At 40.4% G+C, this 20,782-nt stretch overlaps 1 protein-coding gene across 3 annotated transcripts in view; it reads left to right on the forward strand.

Moving 5' to 3' along the window:
* cN-IIIB (cytosolic 5'-nucleotidase IIIB) overlaps nt 1-20,782 on the forward strand; it is a 184,333-nt gene that overhangs the window by 97,929 nt on the left and 65,622 nt on the right. The gene's annotated exons all lie outside the window — the stretch shown is intronic.

Raw genomic sequence — 20,782 nt, forward strand, 5'->3', positions numbered from 1 at the left:
ACAGTTACATGACACTTACCTTTATTGAAGATCTGGTGGTGATTGATGGGATGGGAGGAGGGGAGACTGTGGATGGTGTTAATGTTTAGAAGGGGAATCCCCTTCCATTAGGACTTGAGGTGGCAAGTCCTTTTCTGGGGTTACTTCCCTTCTTTTAATGCCACTAGGACCAGCTTGAGAGTCACTGGACCTCTGTCACACAACATATCTGTCCATAGAGGCCTGTACCTCCCGTTCCTTTATGACATTCCTAAAGTGTTTCACAACATTGTCAGTGTAATAGTCACCAGCACTGCTTGCAATAGCTGTGTGAGGGTGATTTTCATGAAAAAAGGTTTGCACTTTAAGCCACATTGCACACATTTCCTTAATCTTTGAAGTAGGCAACTTCCTCAATTTCTCTATCCCCTCCTCCGAAGCAGTTTCCTCAGGTGTGGTCTCTTGCTGTTGAAGATGATCTAGCAGCTCATCAGTGGTTAGTTCTTCATTGTCCTCCTCCACCAACTCTTCCACATCCTCCCCACTAACCTCCAACCCCAAGGACTTCCCCAGTGCCACAATGGATTCCTCAACTGGCATAGGATTCCCAGGGTTAGCCTCAAACCATTCAAAATCCCTTTTGTCTACACATTCTGGCCACAGTTTCTTCCAAGCAGAGTTCAAGGTCCTCTTAGTCACTTCCTCCCAAGCCTTACCTATAATGTTTACACAATTGAGGATGCTAAAGTGATCTCTCCAAAACTCTCTTAGAGTCAATTGAGTTCCTGAGGTCACTACAAAGCACCTTTCAAACATAGCTTTTGTGTACAGTTTCTTGAAGTTGGAAATGACCTGCTGGTCCATGGGCTGCAGGAGAGGAGTGGTATTAGGAGGCAAAAACTTGACCTTAATGAAGCTCATTTCCTCAGAAAGTCACTCTGCCACGTCTGAAGAATGACCAGGAGCATTGTCTAATACCAGGAGGCACTTAAGGTCTAATTTCTTTTCAATTAGGTAATTTTTCACAGTGGGGGCAAATGCATGGTATAACCAGTCATAGAAAAAGTCCCTAGTGACCCATACCTTACTGTTTGCTCTCCACAGCACACACAAATTAGCCTTGAGGACATTGTTTTTCCTGAACACTCTGGGAGTTTCAGAGTGATACACCAATAAAGGCTTCACTTTGCAATCACCACTAGCATTGGCACACATCAACAGAGTAAGCCTGTCTTTCATAGGCTTATGTCCTGGGAGTGCCTTTTCCTCCTGAGTAATGTAGGTCCTGCTTGGCATTTTCTTCCAAAACAGGCCTGTTTCATCACAATTAAACACTTGTTCAGGTTTCAGTCCTTCACTGTCTATGTACTTCTTGAATTCCTGCACATATTTTTCAGCCGCTTTGTGGTCCGAACTGGCAGCCTCACCATGCCTTATCACACTATGTATGACACTACGATTCTTAAATCTCTCAAACCAACCTTTGGTGGCCTTAATTTCACTCACATCACCACTAGTTGCAGGCATTTTTCTAATTAAATCGTCATGCAACTTCCTAGCCTTTTCACATATGATCGCTTGAGAGATGCTATCTGTTTTCGTTTATCCACACCAATAACAGTCTCTCAACATCTTCTATCACTTGCGATCTCTGTTTTGAAAACAAAGTTGCACCTTTGGCAAGAACAGCTTCCTTGATTGCTGTTTTCTTGGCCACAATAGTAGCGATGGTTGATTGGGGTTTTGTGTACAACCTGGCCAGCTCGGAGACACACACACTCCACTTTCATACTTAGCAATGATCTCTTTCTTCATATCCATAGTAATTCTCACCCTTTTTGCTGTAGGGTTGGCACTAGAAGCTTTCTTGGGGCCCATGGTGACTTATTTTGCAGGTGCAATCACTAAAAAGGCTGTGATATTATGAAATGTTTCAGTTGTATGCTTGGAAGCAACCGCGGTGGCTGGCTTGTAAACACTGGCACCCACAGAACAAGTGAGGCGGGCTCAGGCCGCACATGGACGCGTCTGGAATGAATTGCATTGAGCAAGTTTTTTAGCACTAGCCGAGGCAAAATTTTTGCGTTAAAATGTATCGCTAGGCGGACTTAACGTTATGCGATGTGTTCGTTAGGCGAGGGTCCACTGTATACCTCTTTGATATCTCATGTGTTCGACTCTACGTGAATCAGTAGAATGACCAAGAGGATGTGTAAATATGGGGTGGAAGGAAGGAGGGATATAGGTCATCCCAGGGAAGGAGGGAGGAAGGAGGTAAATAAAAGGTTTTGAATGCCAAGAGCTTCAGAATCCAGCAGGTGTGTACAAGCATGATAGTTTGGAGTGAGTGGAGACAAGTGGTTTTTAGGGCTTGATGCCCAGTTAGAGCATGAGCAAAGTAACATTTATGAAGGGGTTCAGAGAAACCAGTTAGCCAGACTTGAGCTCTGGAGGTGGAATTATGGTGCCTGCAGTCTGTGGGAGGGGTAGGATTGTTGAAGTTTGGAGGGTAATTTGGATTGTGATGTTTGCAGAATTCTAGCAAGACAGGTTTGAATGATTGATAGAGAATTTGTTTCCATTTTTTTGGGTAGGGTCCTTGGAGGGAGACTACTAATTTTTTTTATTATTATCACACTGGCCGATTCCCACCAAGGCAGGGTGGCCCGAAAAAGAAAAATTTTCACCATCATTCACTCCATCACTGTCTTGCCAGAAGGGTGCTTTACACTACAGTTTTTAAACTGCAACATTAACACCCCTCCTTCAGAGTGCAGGCACTGTACTTCCCATCTCCAGGACTCAAGTCCGGCCTGCCGGTTTCCCTGAACCCCTTCATAAATGTTACTTTGCTCACACTCCAACAGCACGTCAAGTATTAAAAACCATTTGTCTCCATTCACTCCTATCAAACACGCTCACGCATGCCTGCTGGAAGTCCAAGCCCCTCGCACACAAAACCTCCTTTACCCCCTCCCTCCAACCGTTCCTAGGCCGACCCCTACCCCGCCTTCCTTCCACTACAGACTGATACACTCTTGAAGTCATTCTGTTTCGCTCCATTCTCTCTACATGTCCGAACCACCTCAACAACCCTTCCTCAGCCCTCTGGACAACAGTTTTGGTAATCCCACACCTCCTCCTAACTTCCAAACTACGAATTCTCTGCATTATATTCACACCACACATTGCCCTCAGACATGACATTTCCACTGCCTCCAGCCTTCTCACTGCAACATTCATCACCCATGCTTCACACCCATATAAGAGCGTTGGTAAAACTATACTCTCATACATTCCCCTCTTTGCCTCCAAGGACAAAGTTCTTTATCTCCACAGACTCCTAAGTGCACCACTCACCCTTTTCCCCTCATCAATTCTATGATTCACCTCATCTTTCATAGACCCATCCGCTGACACGTCCACTCCCAAATATCTGAATACATTCACCTCCTCCATACTCTCTCCCTCCAATCTGATATCCAGTCTTTCATCACCTAATCTTTTTGTTATCCTCATAACCTTACTCTTTCCTGTATTCACTTTTAATTTTCTTCTTTTGCATACCCTACCAAATTCATCCACCAATCTCTGCAACTTCTCTTCAGAATCTCCCAAGAGCACAGTGTCATCAGCAAAGAGCAACTGTGACAACTCCCACTTTGTGTGATTCTTTATCTTTTAACTCCACGCCTCTTGCCAAGACCCTCGCATTTACTTCTCTTACAACCCCATCTATAAATATATTAAATAACCACGGTGACATCACACATCCTTGTCTAAGGCCTACTTTTACTGGGAAATAATTTCCCTCTTTTCTACATACTCTAACTTGAGCCTCACTATCCTCGTAAAAACTCTTCACTGCTTTCAGTAACCTACCTCCTACACCATACACCTGCAACATTTGCCACATTGCCCCCCTATCCACCCTGTCATACGCCTTTTCCAAATCCATAAATGCCACAAAGACCTCTTTAGCCTTATCTAAATACTGTTCACTTATATGTTTCACTGTAAACACCTGGTCCACACACCCCCTACCTTTCCTAAAGCCTCCTTGTTCATCTGCTATCCTATTTTCCATCTTACTCTTAATTCTTTCAATAATAACTCTACCATACACTTTACCAGGTATACTCAACAGACTTATCCCCCTATAATTTTTGCACTCTCTTTTGTCCCCTTTGCCTTTATACAAAGGAACTATGCATGCTCTCTGCCAATCCCTAGGTACCTTACCCTCTTCCATACATTTATTAAATAATTGCACCAACCACTCCAAAACTATATCCCCACCTGCTTTTAACATTTCTATCTTTATCTCATCAATCCTGGCTGCCTTACCCCCTTTCATTTTACCTACTGCCTCATGAACTTCCCCCACACTCACAACTGGCTCTTCCTCACTCCTACAAGATGTTATTCCTCCTTGCCCTATACACAAAATCACAGCTTCCCTAACTTCATCAACATTTAACAATTCCTCAAAATATTCCCCGGTGGCCTGGTGGCTAAAGCTCCCGCTTCACACACAGAGGGCCCGGGTTCGATTCCCGGCGGGTGGAAACATTCCGACACGTTTCCTTACACCTGTTGTCCTGTTCACCTAGCAGCAAATAGGTACCTGGGTGTTAGTCGACTGGTGTGGGTCGCATCCTGGGGGACAAGATTAAGGACCCCAATGGAAATAAGTTAGACAGTCCTCGATGTTGCACTGACTTTCTTGGGTTATCCTGGGTGGCTAACCCTCTGGGGTTAAAAATCCGAACGAAATCTTATCTTATCTTCCCAATACCTCTAACTCTCCATTTAATAACTCTCCTCTCCTATTTTTAACTGACAAATCAATTTGTTCTCTAGGCTTCCTTAACTTGTTAATCTCACTCCAAAACTTTTTCTTATTTTCAACAAAATTTGTTGATAACATCTCACCCACTCTCTCATTTGCTCTCTTTTTACATTGCTTCACCACTCTCTTAACCTCTCTCTTTTTCTCCATATACTCTTCCCTCCTTGCATCACTTCTACTTTGTAAAAACTTCTCATATGCTAACTTTTTCTCCCTTACTACTCTCTTTACATCATCATTCCACCAATCGCTCCTCTTCCCTCCCGCACCCACTTTCCTGTAACCACAAACTTCTGCTGAACACTCTAACACTACATTTTTAAACCTACCCCATACCTCTTCGACCCCATTGCCTATGCTCTCATTAGCCCATCTATCCTCCAATAGCTGTTTATATCTTACCCTAACTGCCTCCTCTTTTAGTTTATAAACCTTCACCTCTCTCTTCCCTGATGCTTCTATTCTCCTTGTATCCCATCTACCTTTTACTCTCAGTGTAGCTACAACTAGAAAGTGATCTGATATATCTGTGGCCCCTCTATAAACATGTACATCCTGAAGTCTACTAAACAGTCTTTTATCTACGAATACATAATCCAACAAACTACTGTCATTTTGCCCTACATCATATCTTGTATATACTTATTTCTCCTCTTTTTCTTAAAATATGTATTACCTATAACTAAACCCCTTTCTATACAAAGTTCAATCAAAGGGCTCCCATTATCATTTACACCTGGCACCCCAAACTTACCTACCACACCCTCTCTAAAAGTTTCTCCTACTTTAACATTCAGGTCCCCTACCACAATTACTCTCTCACTTGGTTCAAAGGCTCCTATACATTCACTTAACATCTCCCAAAATCTCTCTCTCTCCTCTACATTCCTCTCTTCTCCAGGTGCATACACGCTTATTATGACCCACTTTTCGCATCCAACCTTTACTTTAATCCACATAATTCTTGAATTTACACATTCATATTCTCTTTTCTCCTTCCATAACTGATCCTTCATCATTACTGCTACCCCTTCCTTTGCTCTAACTCTCTCAGATACCCCAGATTTAATCCCATTTATTTCCCCCCACCGAAACTCCCCTACCCCCTTCAGCTTTGTTTCGCTTAGGGCCAGGACATCCAACTTCTTTTCATTCATAACATCAGCAATCATCTGTTTCTTGTCATCCGCACTACATCCACGCACATTCAAGCATCCCAGTTTTATAAAGTTTTTCTTCTTCTCTTTTTTAGTAATTGTCTACAGGATGCAGTGAGTATACTAAAAGGTAGCTCATTAAGTGTACAGGGGCCAAGATTTTTCAACTCCTTCCATTCATGCTTATGGAAAATTGCCGAAAGACTCCTATCTGTCTTCAAGGGGAACTTGATAAGTTTCTGATTTCAGTTCCTGATCAACCAGGCTGTGGTGTATACATTGGAATACATGTATAGTATTTTATTACAGTAGGGCCCTGCTTTACGGCGTTTTGCTTTACGGTGTTCCGCTAATACGGTCATTTCAAATTATGACCTAAACTCTCTATACGGCTCCCCCCACCTGACTTTCTAATATGGTCACTGCACCCCACCCTGTTTGTTTACATTCTCTATGAGCTCCGTAAGCACCACATCTCTCCATTGTGTCTGGAAACTCGAAAATTTCAAGTGTTTTTAAAAGTTGTTTCATATTTTATATTTTTTTTTTTCAACAAACCAGCCCTATCCCACCAAGGCAGGGTGGCCCAAAAAGAAAAACGAAAGTTTCTCTTAAATTTAGTAATTTGTACAGGAGAAGGAGTTACTAGCCCCTTGCTCCCGGCGTTTTAGTCGCCTCTTCCAACACGCATGGCTTACAGAGGAAGAATTCTGTTCCAATTCCCCATAGAGATAAGAGGAAATAAACAAGAACAAGAATGAGAAAGAAAATAGAAGAAAACCCAGAGGGGTGTGTATATATATGCTTGTATATGTATGTGTAGTGTGACCTAAGTGTAAGTAGAAGTAGCAAGACGTACCTGAAATCTTCCATGTTTATGAGACAGAAAAAAAGACACCAGCAATCCTACCATCATGTAAAACAAATACAGGCTTTCGTTTTACACTCACTTGGCAGGACGGTAGTACCTCCCTGGGTGACTGCTGTCTACCAACCTACTACCTAGGATATTTTATATATACATTGGACCCCCGAGTTTCGTCGGCATCGACTTTCGTGAAATCCGACTTTCGGCAAGTTTTTTTGGCAAAATTTAGCCTCGCGGTTCGTGATTGGACTCGTGATTTGGCAACCGTCCACCCATCACTGCACACACAAAGCCAGTCTCCCGCACCATTCACACTCAGTGTGCCATTGTTTACCAGCACGTGACCATCACCTTGTGGGTTCATACAATACATTTCATAATAATCCATTGTTTTTTGTGCTTGCAACTGCTAAATAAGTCACCATGGGCCCAAGAAAGCGAGGAACACGATCGAATTCAGGAAGGAAATCATTGAAAAATATGAGAGCGGAGTGCGTGTTACAGAACTTGCCAGGATGTATGGCAAACCCCATTCAACCATCACTTCGATCATGGCAAAGAGAAAGGAAATAAAGTGTGCTGTTGTTGCAAAGGGGGTAGATATGCTGACAAAAAAGAGATCTCAAATCCTCAAAGGAGTGGAAAGGTTATTGTTGGTGTGGATTACCCAAAAACAGTTAGCAGGAGATAGTATTATGCAGTCGATAATATGTGAAAAGGCAAGACAGTTGCATGACGATCTCGTAAAGGAAATGCCTGCAACAAGTGGTGATGCTTGTGATTTTAAGGCCAGCAAAGGTTGGTTTGAGAAATTTAAGAAGCATAGTGGCATTCACAGTGTGATAAGGCATGGTGAGGCTGCCAGTTCTGACAAAAGAGCAGCTGAGAAGTTTGTACAGGAGTTTAAGGAGTGCGTAGACACTGGAGAATTCAAACCCCAACAAGTGTTTAATTGTGGCGAAACAGGCCTCTTTTGGAAGAAAATGCCAAAGAGGACCTACATCACGCAGGAGGAAATGGCACTCCCAGGACACAAGCCTATGAAGGATAGGCTTACTCTCATGTTTTGTAGTAATGCTAGTGGGGATTGCAAATTGAAGCCTTTACTGGTGTATCACTCTGAAAATCCCAGTGTGTTCAAGAAAAACAGTGCCGCCAAAAGTAATTTGTGTGTGATGTGGAAGGCTAACAGTAAGGCATGGGTCACAAGAGGAATTTTCCTAGACTGGTTTAATGAAGTGTTTGGCCCCAGTGTGAAGAAATATCTCCTGTAAAATAAATTGCCACTCAAGTGCCTCCTGGTAATGGACAATGCTCCTACTCATCCTCCAGACTTGGGAGAGCAAATAGTGGAGGAGTTTAGTTTCATCACGGTGAAGTTCTTTCCCCCTAATACAACTCCTCTCATCCAGCCCATGGACCAGCAGGTCATTTCAAACTTCAAATAAAACTGTACACCAAAGCATTGTTTCAAAAGTGCTTTGAAGTGACCTCAGACACTGAATTGACCCTCAGAGAGTTCTGGAAAGATCACTTCAATATCCTCACTTGCATAAACCTTATAGATAAGGCTTGGGAAGGAGTGACTTGCAGAACTTTGAATTCTGCTTGGAGAAAATTGTGGCCAGAATGTGTACAAGAGGGATTTTGAAGGGTTTGGAGCTGACCCTAAGGAGCCCATTCCAGTTGTGGAATCTATTGTGGCACTGGGGAAGTCCCTGGGATTGGAGGTGAGTGACGAGGATGTGGAAGAGTTGGTGGAGGACCACAGGGAAGAGCTAACCACTGAATAGCTGCAAGAGCTTCATCTGCAACAGCAAGAGATCACAGCTCAGGAAATTGCTGCAGAGGAGGAGAAAGAGAGATGGAGGAAGGTGCCTTCTTCAAAGATTAAGGACATTTGTGCAAAGTGGACTGAAGTGCAAACATTTATGGATGAACTTCACCCTAACAAAGCTGTTGCAGGCCATATTGGCAACATGTACAATGACAGTGTTGTGTCCCACTTCAAACAAATCTTAAAGAAACGCCAGAAACAGAGCTCTCTGGACAGATATTTTGTGCGACAGGGGTCCAGTGACTCTCAAGTTGTTCCCAGTGCCTTTAAAAAACAAAGAAGGGAAGTAACCCCAGATAAGGACTTTGTACCTGAAGTCCTAATGGAAGGAGATTCTCCTTCCAAACAATAGTGTACACCTTCCTCCTATCCCCTCCTCCCGTCTTCCATCCACCCAGAAGTCTTCAGTAAAGGTAAGTGTAATGTTATTATTTTTTATATGTATGTACTTGATTTCTCATTGTTTTCAGTATGTAAATCTTTATTTAATTTGAAAAAAATATTTTATTTTAATATTTTTGGGTATCGGGAACGGATTAATTTTATTTCCATTATTTCTTATGGGGAAAATGGTTTCGCCATTCGGCAGTTTCGACATTCGGCAGACTCTGGAATGGATTAATCACGAAACTCGGGGGTCCACTGTATTCTGATAATTATACTTATGTATACCTGTGCCTAAATAAACTTACTCACAGTGCTGGCATGTAGGTACACATTAAAATCAGTAAGAGTGTCTTATGTCTCGAGATGCCATATTAGTAATGATAATAATACTCAGTAATAATCATTGTCTCATTAAATGTCATATATTACGTTAATATACACATTTTCGTTAATCCATGTATGATATTTTTTTCAAAATTATATAATAAACATGATACATAACATATAAAGATGATAAATACACTCACAGTAGAATAAATAAACACAAATATGAGATGTGGGAGCCAGACGACTTATACAAGTGATGCCATATTAGTAATGATAATAATAATTAATAATCACTGAGTCTCATTAAATGTCATATATTACGTTAATATATACATTTTCATTAATCCAGCTATGATATTTTTTTTCAAAATATATAACAAACATGATACATAACATATAAAGATGATAAATACACCCCACAATAGAATAAATAAACATAATTATGAGATGTGGGAGCCAGACAACTTGTACAAGTGACAGCAAGAATAACGTTTTCTCTAGTCCAACATAAGAGAAAATATGTTACTGGGGGTAACTGTAGAAAATTATTCCTTTCGTATGCCTTCACTCAGAGCGTCATTTCTTCTAAAAAATGGTGTTACATGAGAATGGGAGTGTTCCTCTTTATTTATTCTACCGTATCAACGTAGAGACAACTTGTACACAATGTAACTTGTACACAAACCAGACGTGTACAGTCTGTTTACATAACTCACATTTGCCTGGTTTGTTTACATAACTGCAAGTGTCCTCTCTCATGTACTCATTCTCTCTCTCATTTATTTGTTTTATCTCTTTTATTCACCTCTGACTAACCCTACATTAAGACTACAAATATTTTAAGGTAAGTAATGAGGTAGTAGGTTGGTAGACAGCAACCACCCAGGGAAGTACTACCATCCTGCCAGATGACTGTGAAACAAAAACCTGTAACTGTTTTGCATGATGGTAGGATTGCTGGTTTCTTTTTCTGTCTCATAAACATGCTAGATAACAGGGATATCTTGCTACTCCTACTTACACTTTGGTCACACTTCACAGACACGCACATGCATATATATATACATACATCTAGGTTTTTCTCCTTTTTCTAAATAGCTCTTGTTCTTCTTTATTTCTTCCATTGTCCATGGGGAAGTGGAAAAGAATCTTTCCTCCGTAAGCCATGCGTGTCGTATGAGGCGACTAAAATGCCGGGAGCAATGGGCTAGTAACCCCTTCTCCTGTAGACATTTACTAAAAAAGAGAAGAAGAAAAACTTTATAAAACTGGGATGCTTAAATGTGCGTGGGTGTAGTGCGGATGACAAGAAACAGATGATTGCTGATGTTATGAATGAAAAGAAGTTGGATGTCCTGGCCCTAAGCGAAACAAAGCTGAAGGGGGTAGGAGAGTTTCAGTGGGGGGAAATAAATGGGATTAAATCTGGAGTATCTGAGAGAGTTAGAGCAAAGGAAGGGGTAGCAGTAATGTTAAATGATCAGTTATGGAAGGAGAAAAGAGAATATGAATGTGTAAATTCAAGAATTATGTGGATTAAAGTAAAGGTTGGATGCGAGAAGTGGGTCATAATAAGCGTGTATGCACCTGGAGAAGAGAGGAATGCAGAGGAGAGAGAGAGAGATTTTGGGAGATGTTAAGTGAATGTATAGGAGCCTTTGAACCAAGTGAGAGAGTAATTGTGGTAGGGGACCTGAATGCTAAAGTAGGAGAAACTTTTAGAGAGGGTGTGGTAGGTAAGTTTGGGGTGCCAGGTGTAAATGATAATGGGAGCCCTTTGATTGAACTTTGTATAGAAAGGGGTTTAGTTATAGGTAATGCATATTTTAAGAAAAAGAGGATAAATAAGTATACAAGATATGATGTAGGGCAAAATGACAGTAGTTTGTTGGATTATGTATTGGTAGATAAAAGACTGTTGAGTAGACTTCAGGATGTACATGTTTATAGAGGGGCCACAGATATATCAGATCACTTTCTAGTTGTAGCTACACTGAGAGTAAAAGGTAGATGGGATACAAGGAGAATAGAAGCATCAGGGAAGAGAGAGGTGAAGGTTTATAAACTAAAAGAGGAGGCAGTTAGGGTAAGATATAAACAGCTATTGGAGGATAGATGGGCTAATGAGAGCATAGGCAATGGGGTCGAAGAGGTATGGGGTAGGTTTAAAAATGTAGTGTTAGAGTGTTCAGCAGAAGTTTGTGGTTACAGGAAAGTGGGTGCAGGAGGGAAGAGGAGCGATTGGTGGAATGATGATGTAAAGAGAGTAGTAAGGGAGAAAAAGTTAGCATATGAGAAGTTTTTACAAAGTAGAAGTGATGCAAGGAGGGAAGAGTATATGGAGAAAAAGAGAGAGGTTAAGAGAGTGGTGAAGCAATGTAAAAAGAGAGCAAATGAGAGAGTGGGTGAGATGTTATCAACAAATTTTGTTGAAAATAAGAAAAAGTTTTGGAGTGAGATTAACAAGTTAAGAAAGCCTAGAGAACAAATGGATTTGTCAGTTAAAAATAGGAGAGGAGAGTTATTAAATGGAGAGTTAGAGGTATTGGGAAGATGGAGGGAATATTTTGAGGAATTGTTAAATGTTGATGAAGATAGGGAAGCTGTGATTTCGTGTATAGGGCAAGGAGGAATAACATCTTGTAGGAGTGAGGAAGAGGCAGTTGTAAGTGTGGGGGAAGTTCGTGAGGCAGTAGGTAAAATGAAAGGGGGTAAGGCAGCTGGGATTGATGGGATAAAGATAGAAATGTTAAAAGCAGGTGGGGATATAGTTTTGGAGTGGTTGGGGCAATTATTTAATAAATGTATGGAAGAGGGTAAGGTACCTAGGGATTGGCAGAGAGCATGCATAGTTCCTTTGTATAAAGGCAAAGGGGATAAAAGAGAGTGCAAAAATTATAGGGGGATAAGTCTGTTGAGTATACCTGGTAAAGTGTATGGTAGAGTTATAATTGAAAGAATTAAGAGTAAGACGGAAAATAGGATAGCAGATGAACAAGGAGGCTTTAGGAAAGGTAGGGGGTGTGTGGACCAGGTGTTTACAGTGAAACATATAAATGAACATTATTTAGATAAGGCTAAAGAGGTCTTTGTGGCATTTATGGATTTGGAAAAGGCGTATGACAGGGTGGATAGGGGGGCAATGTGGCAGATGTTGCAAGTGTATGGTGTAGGAGGTAGGTTACTGAAAGCAGTGAAGAGTTTTTACGAGGATAGTGAGGCTCAAGTTAGAGTATGTAGGAAAGAGGGAAATTTTTTCCCAGTAAAAGTAGGCCTTAGACAAGGATGTGTGATGTCACCGTGGTTGTTTAATATATTTATAGATGGGGTTGTAAGAGAAGTAAATGCGAGGGTCTTGGCAAGAGGCGTGGAGTTAAAAGATAAAGAATCACACACAAAGTGGGAGTTGTCACAGCTGCTCTTTGCTGATGACACTGTGCTCTTGGGAGATTCTGAAGAGAAGTTGCAGAGATTGGTGGATGAATTTGGTAGGGTGTGTAAAAGAAGAAAATTAAAGGTGAATACAGGAAAGAGTAAGGTTATGAGGATAACAAAAAGATTAGGTGATGAAAGATTGAATATCAGATTGGAGGGAGAGAGTATGGAGGAGGTGAACGTATTCAGATATTTGGGAGTGGACGTGTCAGCAGATGGGTCTATGAAAGATGAGGTGAATCATAGAATTGATGAGGGAAAAAGAGTGAGTGGTGCACTTAGGAGTCTGTGGAGACAAAGAACTTTGTCCTTGGAGGCAAAGAGGGGAATGTATGAGAGTATAGTTTTACCAACGCTCTTATATGGGTGTGAAGCATGGGTGATGAATGTTGCAGCGAGGAGAAGGCTGGAGGCAGTGGAGATGTCATGTCTGAGGGCAATGTGTGGTGTGAATATAATGCAGAGAATTCGTAGTTTGGAAGTTAGGAGGAGGTGCGGGATTACCAAAACTGTTGTCCAGAGGGCTGAGGAAGGGTTGTTGAGGTGGTTCGGACATGTACAGAGAATGGAGCGAAACAGAATGACTTCAAGAGTGTATGAGTCTGTAGTGGAAGGAAGGCGGGGTAGGGGTCGGCCTAGGAAAGGTTGGAGGGAGGGGGTAAAGGAGGTTTTGTGTGCGAGGGGCTTGGACTTCCAGCAGGCATGCATGAGCGTGTTTGATAGGAGTGAATGGAGACAAATGGTTTTTAATACTTGACGTGCTGTTGGAGTGTGAGCAAAGTAACATTTATGAAGGGATTCAGGGAAACCGGCAGGCCTGACTTGAGTCCTGGAGATGGGAAGTACAGTGCCTGCACTCTGAAGGAGGGGTGTTAATGTTGCAGTTTAAAAACTGTAGTGTAAAGCACCCTTCTGGCAAGACAGTGATGGAGTGAATGATGGTGAAAGTTTTTCTTTTTCGGGCCACCCTGCCTTGGCGGGAATCGGCCAGTGTGATAATAAAAAAAAATAAAAATAATGAGTGAACTGTGCATATGCATTTTATTGCTCTGGGATGCTTAACCCTTTCAGGGTCCGCCCCGTAGATCTACGGCTTCACGTTGAGTGTCCAAACCATAGATCTACGCCAAAATTCTAGCGGCGTCAAATTTAGCACGAAAACACTCATAGACCTACATGTGAGAGAACGGGTCTGCATGGTGGGTGTGCACCATAAACAAAAAATCTAGGCGCCCGCATAGCATTGTGGGAATGCCGGCTCAGTTACCCTTGTTCACCATGCCTCGTCGCAAGGCAGCTCTCACTCCAAGGAAAATTGGGACTCTCCTCTTCCTATCGATAGTTCTGACACTGATGGAAGTGGAAATGAAGACAAATTCTTTGGCTTGATCAGTTAGTGACTGAAAGGAATGACCAGGATATCGATAATAGTGCAGAAAACCCTGACGATCCTCAACCTTCTACTTCTGGTGTGGGCACTCCTCAGTCACGGTCAGTTGTACCTCAACGCAAGAGAAAACTATTACGTATTTTCGCGTGGCCAGGCCTCTGACTTCAGTATTGATAATGATAGTGACGTGGATTGTGATTTTATTGCTCTTGACGATCATTCGAGTAGTGATAGTGAGGAAACATATTCACCAGTGAAGCGTCGGTATGTACGCCGCTGCATGCACTCGGGTAGTGTACCCTATGCCGTGCCCAGGGGACTGAGTACATCCCAGAGTACATCCCGTGGCCCTACACCAGGTATAGACAGTGATAGTGAGGATGATGTGGCTACACTTGGCATGGATAGACCACAGGCATCAGTAGATGGTGGTAGTGGTGATGGTAGTGCCGTGGCCATGCGTGACTCACCAGCCCAGGCTGGGACCCACGCTGCTGACTCCGCAGTTCAAGAACAAAGCGGAGCATCAGCCATCAGCCCACCACAACCACAACTACCTGCACAACCAGCCTATGATGTCCAGTATCCACCAGCAAATCGTATCTGGGATTGGCAGCAAAATCCCGATTTTGTTCCCAAGTCCCACCACTTTGATGACTCTCAAAGTGGAATTCTACCTACTTGTCCCCTTGGAACCACGGCCAATGAACTGGAATTTTTTGAAATATTCTTTGACCAGCCCTTGATGGAAATTACTGTCAGGGAAAGTAACAAGTACAGGTCTCCCTCAACATTCACGTTTTCAACTTTCACGGGCTTCACACATTCGCGAATTCCCAACCGCCAAATTCCCAGCCACCAAATTCCCAGCCGCCAAATCATATTTAAGTTTCCCGCCACCTGTGAGTCCCTACTACCCTCCCTCCGACCCCCGCAACTGGCAGCCAGCCCTCCCACCACTCAGTGTGGTGAGTGTTTTGTTTGTTCATTATTTGCTATTAAACTACAGTATAAATAATGTAAACCCATTCATGACTGCATATTGGAATGGCTATTCGGACAGGTATTAGACGGTGACATCATGTGTTTACTCTTGAACACTGCAAAGAATTAAACATTTCTGCTACAGCTAATAATAACAATAGTAATAATAATAATAATAATAATAATAATAATAAATATGATATAATTGAAAAAGGAAATTGTACAAAAATATGAGGGAGTGGTTGACACATCGTCAGTGTGACTTTGTTTATGCTGGAGTGAACATTAGTCTCCCTGCTCTTCCAAACATCTTACAATAATTCATTGTGTTTGGTGCTTGTAGATTGAGTGTGACTGGAGTGGTAGAGGCAGTGATTGAGGCAATGGTATTTAATAACATACATGTTAATAATAATAATACATGTTATTAATAATATGTACTATTATTATTTATAGCATATATGTTATTAAATACATACATGTTAATAATAATACATGTTATTAATAATAACATGTACTATTATTATTTATAACATATATGTTATTAAATACCACTGCCTCAACCGAATTATTGTGAAATGTTTGGAAGAGCAGGGAGACTAATGTTCACTCCAGCATAAACAAAGTCACACTGACGATGTGTCAACCACTCCCTCGTATTTTTGTACAATTTCCTTCTTCAATTATATCGTATTTATTATTATTATTATTATTATTATTATTATGATTATTATTACTATTGTTATTATTATTATTATTACTATTGTTATTATTATTATTATTACTATTGTTATTATTAGCAATAGCAGAACTGTTCGGTTCTTTGCAGTGTTCAAGAGTAAACACATGATGTCACCATCTAATACCTTTCCTAATAGCCATTCCAATATGCAGTCATGAATGGGTTTACATTATTTATACTGTAGTTTAATAGCAAATAATGAACAAACAAAACACTCACCACACTGAGTGGTGGGAGGGCTGGCTGCCAGTTGCGGGGATCGGAGGGAGGGTAGTAGGGACTCGCAGTGGTGGAGGCAGTGGTGGTCTGTGGTATTTAATAACATACATGTTATTAACATGTTATTAAATAACATACGTTATTAAAGCATAACATGTATATATTTAGTACAATTTACGACGTTTTCATGTATTTTATGATTATTCATGGTTCAACAAGTTAAGGAAGCAGTATTGTAATATATTTCCCTACAATATATTGGGGCACCAAACATTCACGGTTTTTCAACATTCGCGAGGCTCTTGATCCCCTAACCCTCGCGAATGTTGAGGGAGACCTGTATTTTGAGTACACCATGGCAAATACGATCATATCACCACAGTCAAGACTACACCGGTGGAAAGAGACGACTGTTGCAGAAATGTATTTGCTTTTTGCAACAATAATGCTTATGCCTCATGTCTATAAGCATAATATAAAAGCATACTGGCCCACAGATCGGCTAATTTCTACCCCGGTCTTCAGTGAAATCATCCCAGTGAACAGGTTTATCTTACTGTTACATATGTTGCACTTCTCTGACAAAACCAGGCCTGACAGAAGTGACAGGTTATACAAGATTAGAAATGTTTTTATGTATCTCAAACAAAAGTTCAGCATGTACTTTTATCCATTCAAGAATCTTGTAATTGATGAGTCTTTGATTTTGTTCAAAAGTAGGCTGTCATTCAAGTAGTATATACCGAGCAAGAGGAAATGCTTTGGTATAAAACTGTTTGTACTCTGTGTACTCAGTGTTGTATACACAGGAAGTAAAACATTGAAAGATACCAAGATGTTATTGGTATCTCAGGTGACGTAGTGAGAAGCATGATGGCACCTTATCTTGGTAAAGGGCATACATTATATACCGATAACTGGTACACAAGCCCTTTACTCAGTGATTTCTTGCGAGTGAACAAGACAGATGTTTTTGGCACAGTACGTTCTAATCGTAAACACATGGCCAGGCTCAACGCAAGTGCTCGTGGTGATGACGTGCAGGTGTTTACTACCAATGACATCATGGCATTACGGTGGCATGACGAATGAGATGTCACATTGTTGACAACCATTCACCGTAACAAAATGCAAGACAGTGGCAAAGTTGATTGAGTGACTAATGAATGTATTCGAAAACCAGTGACAGTGATTGATTATACACAAAACATGCGCTTGGTTGACAAATGTGACATGCAGATTGGCTTTGTTGATTGTGTTCGTAAAAGTTACAAGTGGTACATGAAACTTTTCTTCCATCTCATGGACATTTCAATGTTCAGTGCATATAATATGTACCAAATGAAGACTGGCAACAGACCACCGTATGGTGAATTTTGTTTGTCTGTTGTCAGACAACTCATAATGAAGTACCAGGTAACAACACCTGCTATACAACAAGGTCCTTGAACTCCTCAGGATATACCCAAGCGTTTAAGGAGGGAAGGTGATCATTTCATAATACAGCTTCCTTCAAGTCAGAAGAAATTTGCTCAGAAGAGATGTGTTGTCTGTGCACAAACAAAACGACGGCAACAAAGATGCAAAGACACTCGGTTTATGTGTGAGAAATGTAAGGTACCTCTGTGCATGGTGCCTTGTTTCAAGGAGTTCCACAAGCTCCAGCAGTTCTAAAACCATGTCCAGTGATTGTAAATATGTAAATATATGATAGAACCTTAGTATTATACAAGATTTGTGCATGTTTATTGTAATAAACAAAAGTGGTAAACAATAATATGATAATAACTTTAGTGTGGTTATTGTGTTCAATACAGTAAGTTTATATATATACATTATATACAGTATTGGTCTCTCAGGCCCCAAATGTTAGTTGGAAAAGAAAAAAATTAGAAAAGATAAGAAAAAACTACAAAAAAAACATTAAATAAAGTAATGCGCGTATGTGGAAATCGTCGATGTTGCTGCCACCACGTCATTTTCGGTCAACTTCTCGGATTTTGGCCTTGGACCCTGAAGGGGTTAAAGGTGTGCTAAGCAGTGTAACAGCAGACTGAGGGAGGGAGCAAGGATTGTTGTTGTTGTGAAGCTGACATGTTACATTACAGCATAATGTTACCTGCCTCTTATTTTAATACATTAGACACTTTAGAAGCAATAATACATGATTAGTGTAGCAGTATTATTATTTATGTTACACTCCTACTTGTCAGCCTACAAAGAGGAAGTACAGTATGGCCCCACTTATACAGCAGGTTAGGTTCCAGGCTACCACCGTAAAGCGGAAATCGCCATAAAGTGGAACACCTCTTTTTTCCACTTATAAATGCATACAAATACTAGATAACAAGTTTACACTAACATATATTAAATGTTATAGAATTTTATGTGTGGATGAGATTTTGTATTTACAATAGTGGGTTGCAATGCAAAGAGAGCCTCTATTATGCCTAGGCACTATGGGCCAACTTAACATTATTGGCTTACGGACTACTTAACACTAAGGATTATATCGTAGTTGTACAGTAGGATAGTAATTATTTCATAGTTGTACAGTAGATTATTAATTATAAGTGAATCAAATTTGCATAAGACAAAAGATATTCATATATTCAAAAATAGTTTTTGTGAAAACAGTGATTCAATTATATTCCTGTCAACAATGGATAAAAGGTTCAAAGTGATTGTTGAAGTTATGATGTGGGAATACATAAGTGAGTATGTGTGTATCGAGTATGTAGCGTTTAGTCTAGGGTGATTAAGTGGCTTTTGAGAAGAGTCTTAAATTGATTTTCAGACTGGGTTACTTTAATATCTTCTGGTAATGAATTCCATATTTTGGGGCCCTTTATGTGCATAGTTTTTACACAATGTGATATGGACACGAGGTATATCAAAAAGAGATCTGTGTCTTGTGTTGTGGTCACGTGTCCTGTTTAGGTTGGTGAGGAGAAGTTTGAGTGGAGGGTTTATATTTGCGTCTATTGTTCTGTGTATGTAGTAGGCACATGAATAAGTATGGATGTTCTTAATGGTGAGCAGATTCAGACTTTTGAAAATTGGTGGAGTATGCTGGCAGGAGTGGGAATTTATCATTCTTACTGCCTGGCTGGCTACCATACATACCACACATGATTTCTTAAAACAATTACTACTTGTCTCACCCTAGATTAAGACTACAAATATTTTAAGGTAAGTAATGAGTGTACTATACGTGTATTTTACTTTTTTATTGTTTTTTAATGCCTAGTTCTACTGCTAACCCCAATGGAAGTAAGTCACACTGTCTGACTTTTTTGGGTTATCCTAGGTACTTTACACATACGCTGCTATGTATGATAATCTATGTAACTGCATTTGTGTATATCTGAATAAACCTAGTTACTTACTAACTTAACTGAGTGTGGAATCGTAGTTTTTGTTGTATATAAAGATGCACCCAGACTTTAAGAATGTTAAATATTTTTAATAAGGAGATTAATATTCTTAATGTAGTACATTTTTTCTTTACACAAATCAATGTTACAGGCTAAGAGCTGTTATCCTACCTCAGTTCATTTCAAAACCCAGCTCTGTCTAAGGTATACTGCCACCCCCCTGGATGTGACACATAACAATCGACTAACACCCGGGTACCTACTTACCAGGGCAGCAGGTGTAAGGAAACATGCCCAACATTTCCACCCATGCTAGGGATCAAACCATTGACATTCATTATGTGAGCTAAGTGCTATGCAGGGCCAGCCTTAAGCCAATTGGACCAATTGCTCCCAATTGAGCCTTCCGCCTAAGGGGGCTTCGCACTAGAGTGTAATCTACTCTCGGCTTGTCAAGTACACACAACAACACGAAGCAAAAAAAAAGGTACATCTAGAGAGAGGAGTTTTTCCAAGCTGAAACTGATCAAAACTTACTTGAGATTATCAGTTCAGTGAGAACGTTTGAAGAGTTTGGCGATTATGTCCATTGAATTTGAAATTAGCAGAAGTTTAAACTTTGACAAAATTCTAAAAGACTTTGCAAAGAAAAAGCCAGAAAAATAACTTTCTCCTAATAAAAGGCAATAATAATATGACTCATTTATAGTTGATGAATGTTAAGTGATTTTTAGAAGTCCAAAAAATAATAATTTGTTTCCAGCAGTGCACTTAAATTCTGTTTTTTTTTTTTCTGAACAAAAATAAATTAATATTTTCACAGTCACTAAAGCAAGTGGTATTGTGACTATGTACTTTTCAGAGGTGATATACAAATTTTGTTTGTTACTTTCAGGCTTACATTTATGAAATTTTATATTAAAATGTAGCTTACATTTGTTTGGGCTGTTAGCTCGTATGCATTTTTTAAGTGCACAGTTTGATTGTTTTCCATACATGGGGCCCACCAAAATTTTTCCCAATTGGGCCCTGCACCTCCTAAGGCTGGCTCTGGTGCCATGGGACACCATATTTGGGTCACATCTTTTTTTTCTTTTCTACCCTTAACTAAAAACAGAAGAATTAAGTCTAGTTTCTCTTCTTTGTGAGGAACATAAAGTACCAACTCATCTGATTTATATACAACAAAGAGAACTACTACTATCTGTCACCATAGTTCTTCATTTTA

Source organism: Cherax quadricarinatus, chromosome 59 (genome assembly GCF_038502225.1).
Source record: "Cherax quadricarinatus isolate ZL_2023a chromosome 59, ASM3850222v1, whole genome shotgun sequence".
NCBI lineage: Eukaryota > Metazoa > Arthropoda > Malacostraca > Decapoda > Parastacidae > Cherax > Cherax quadricarinatus.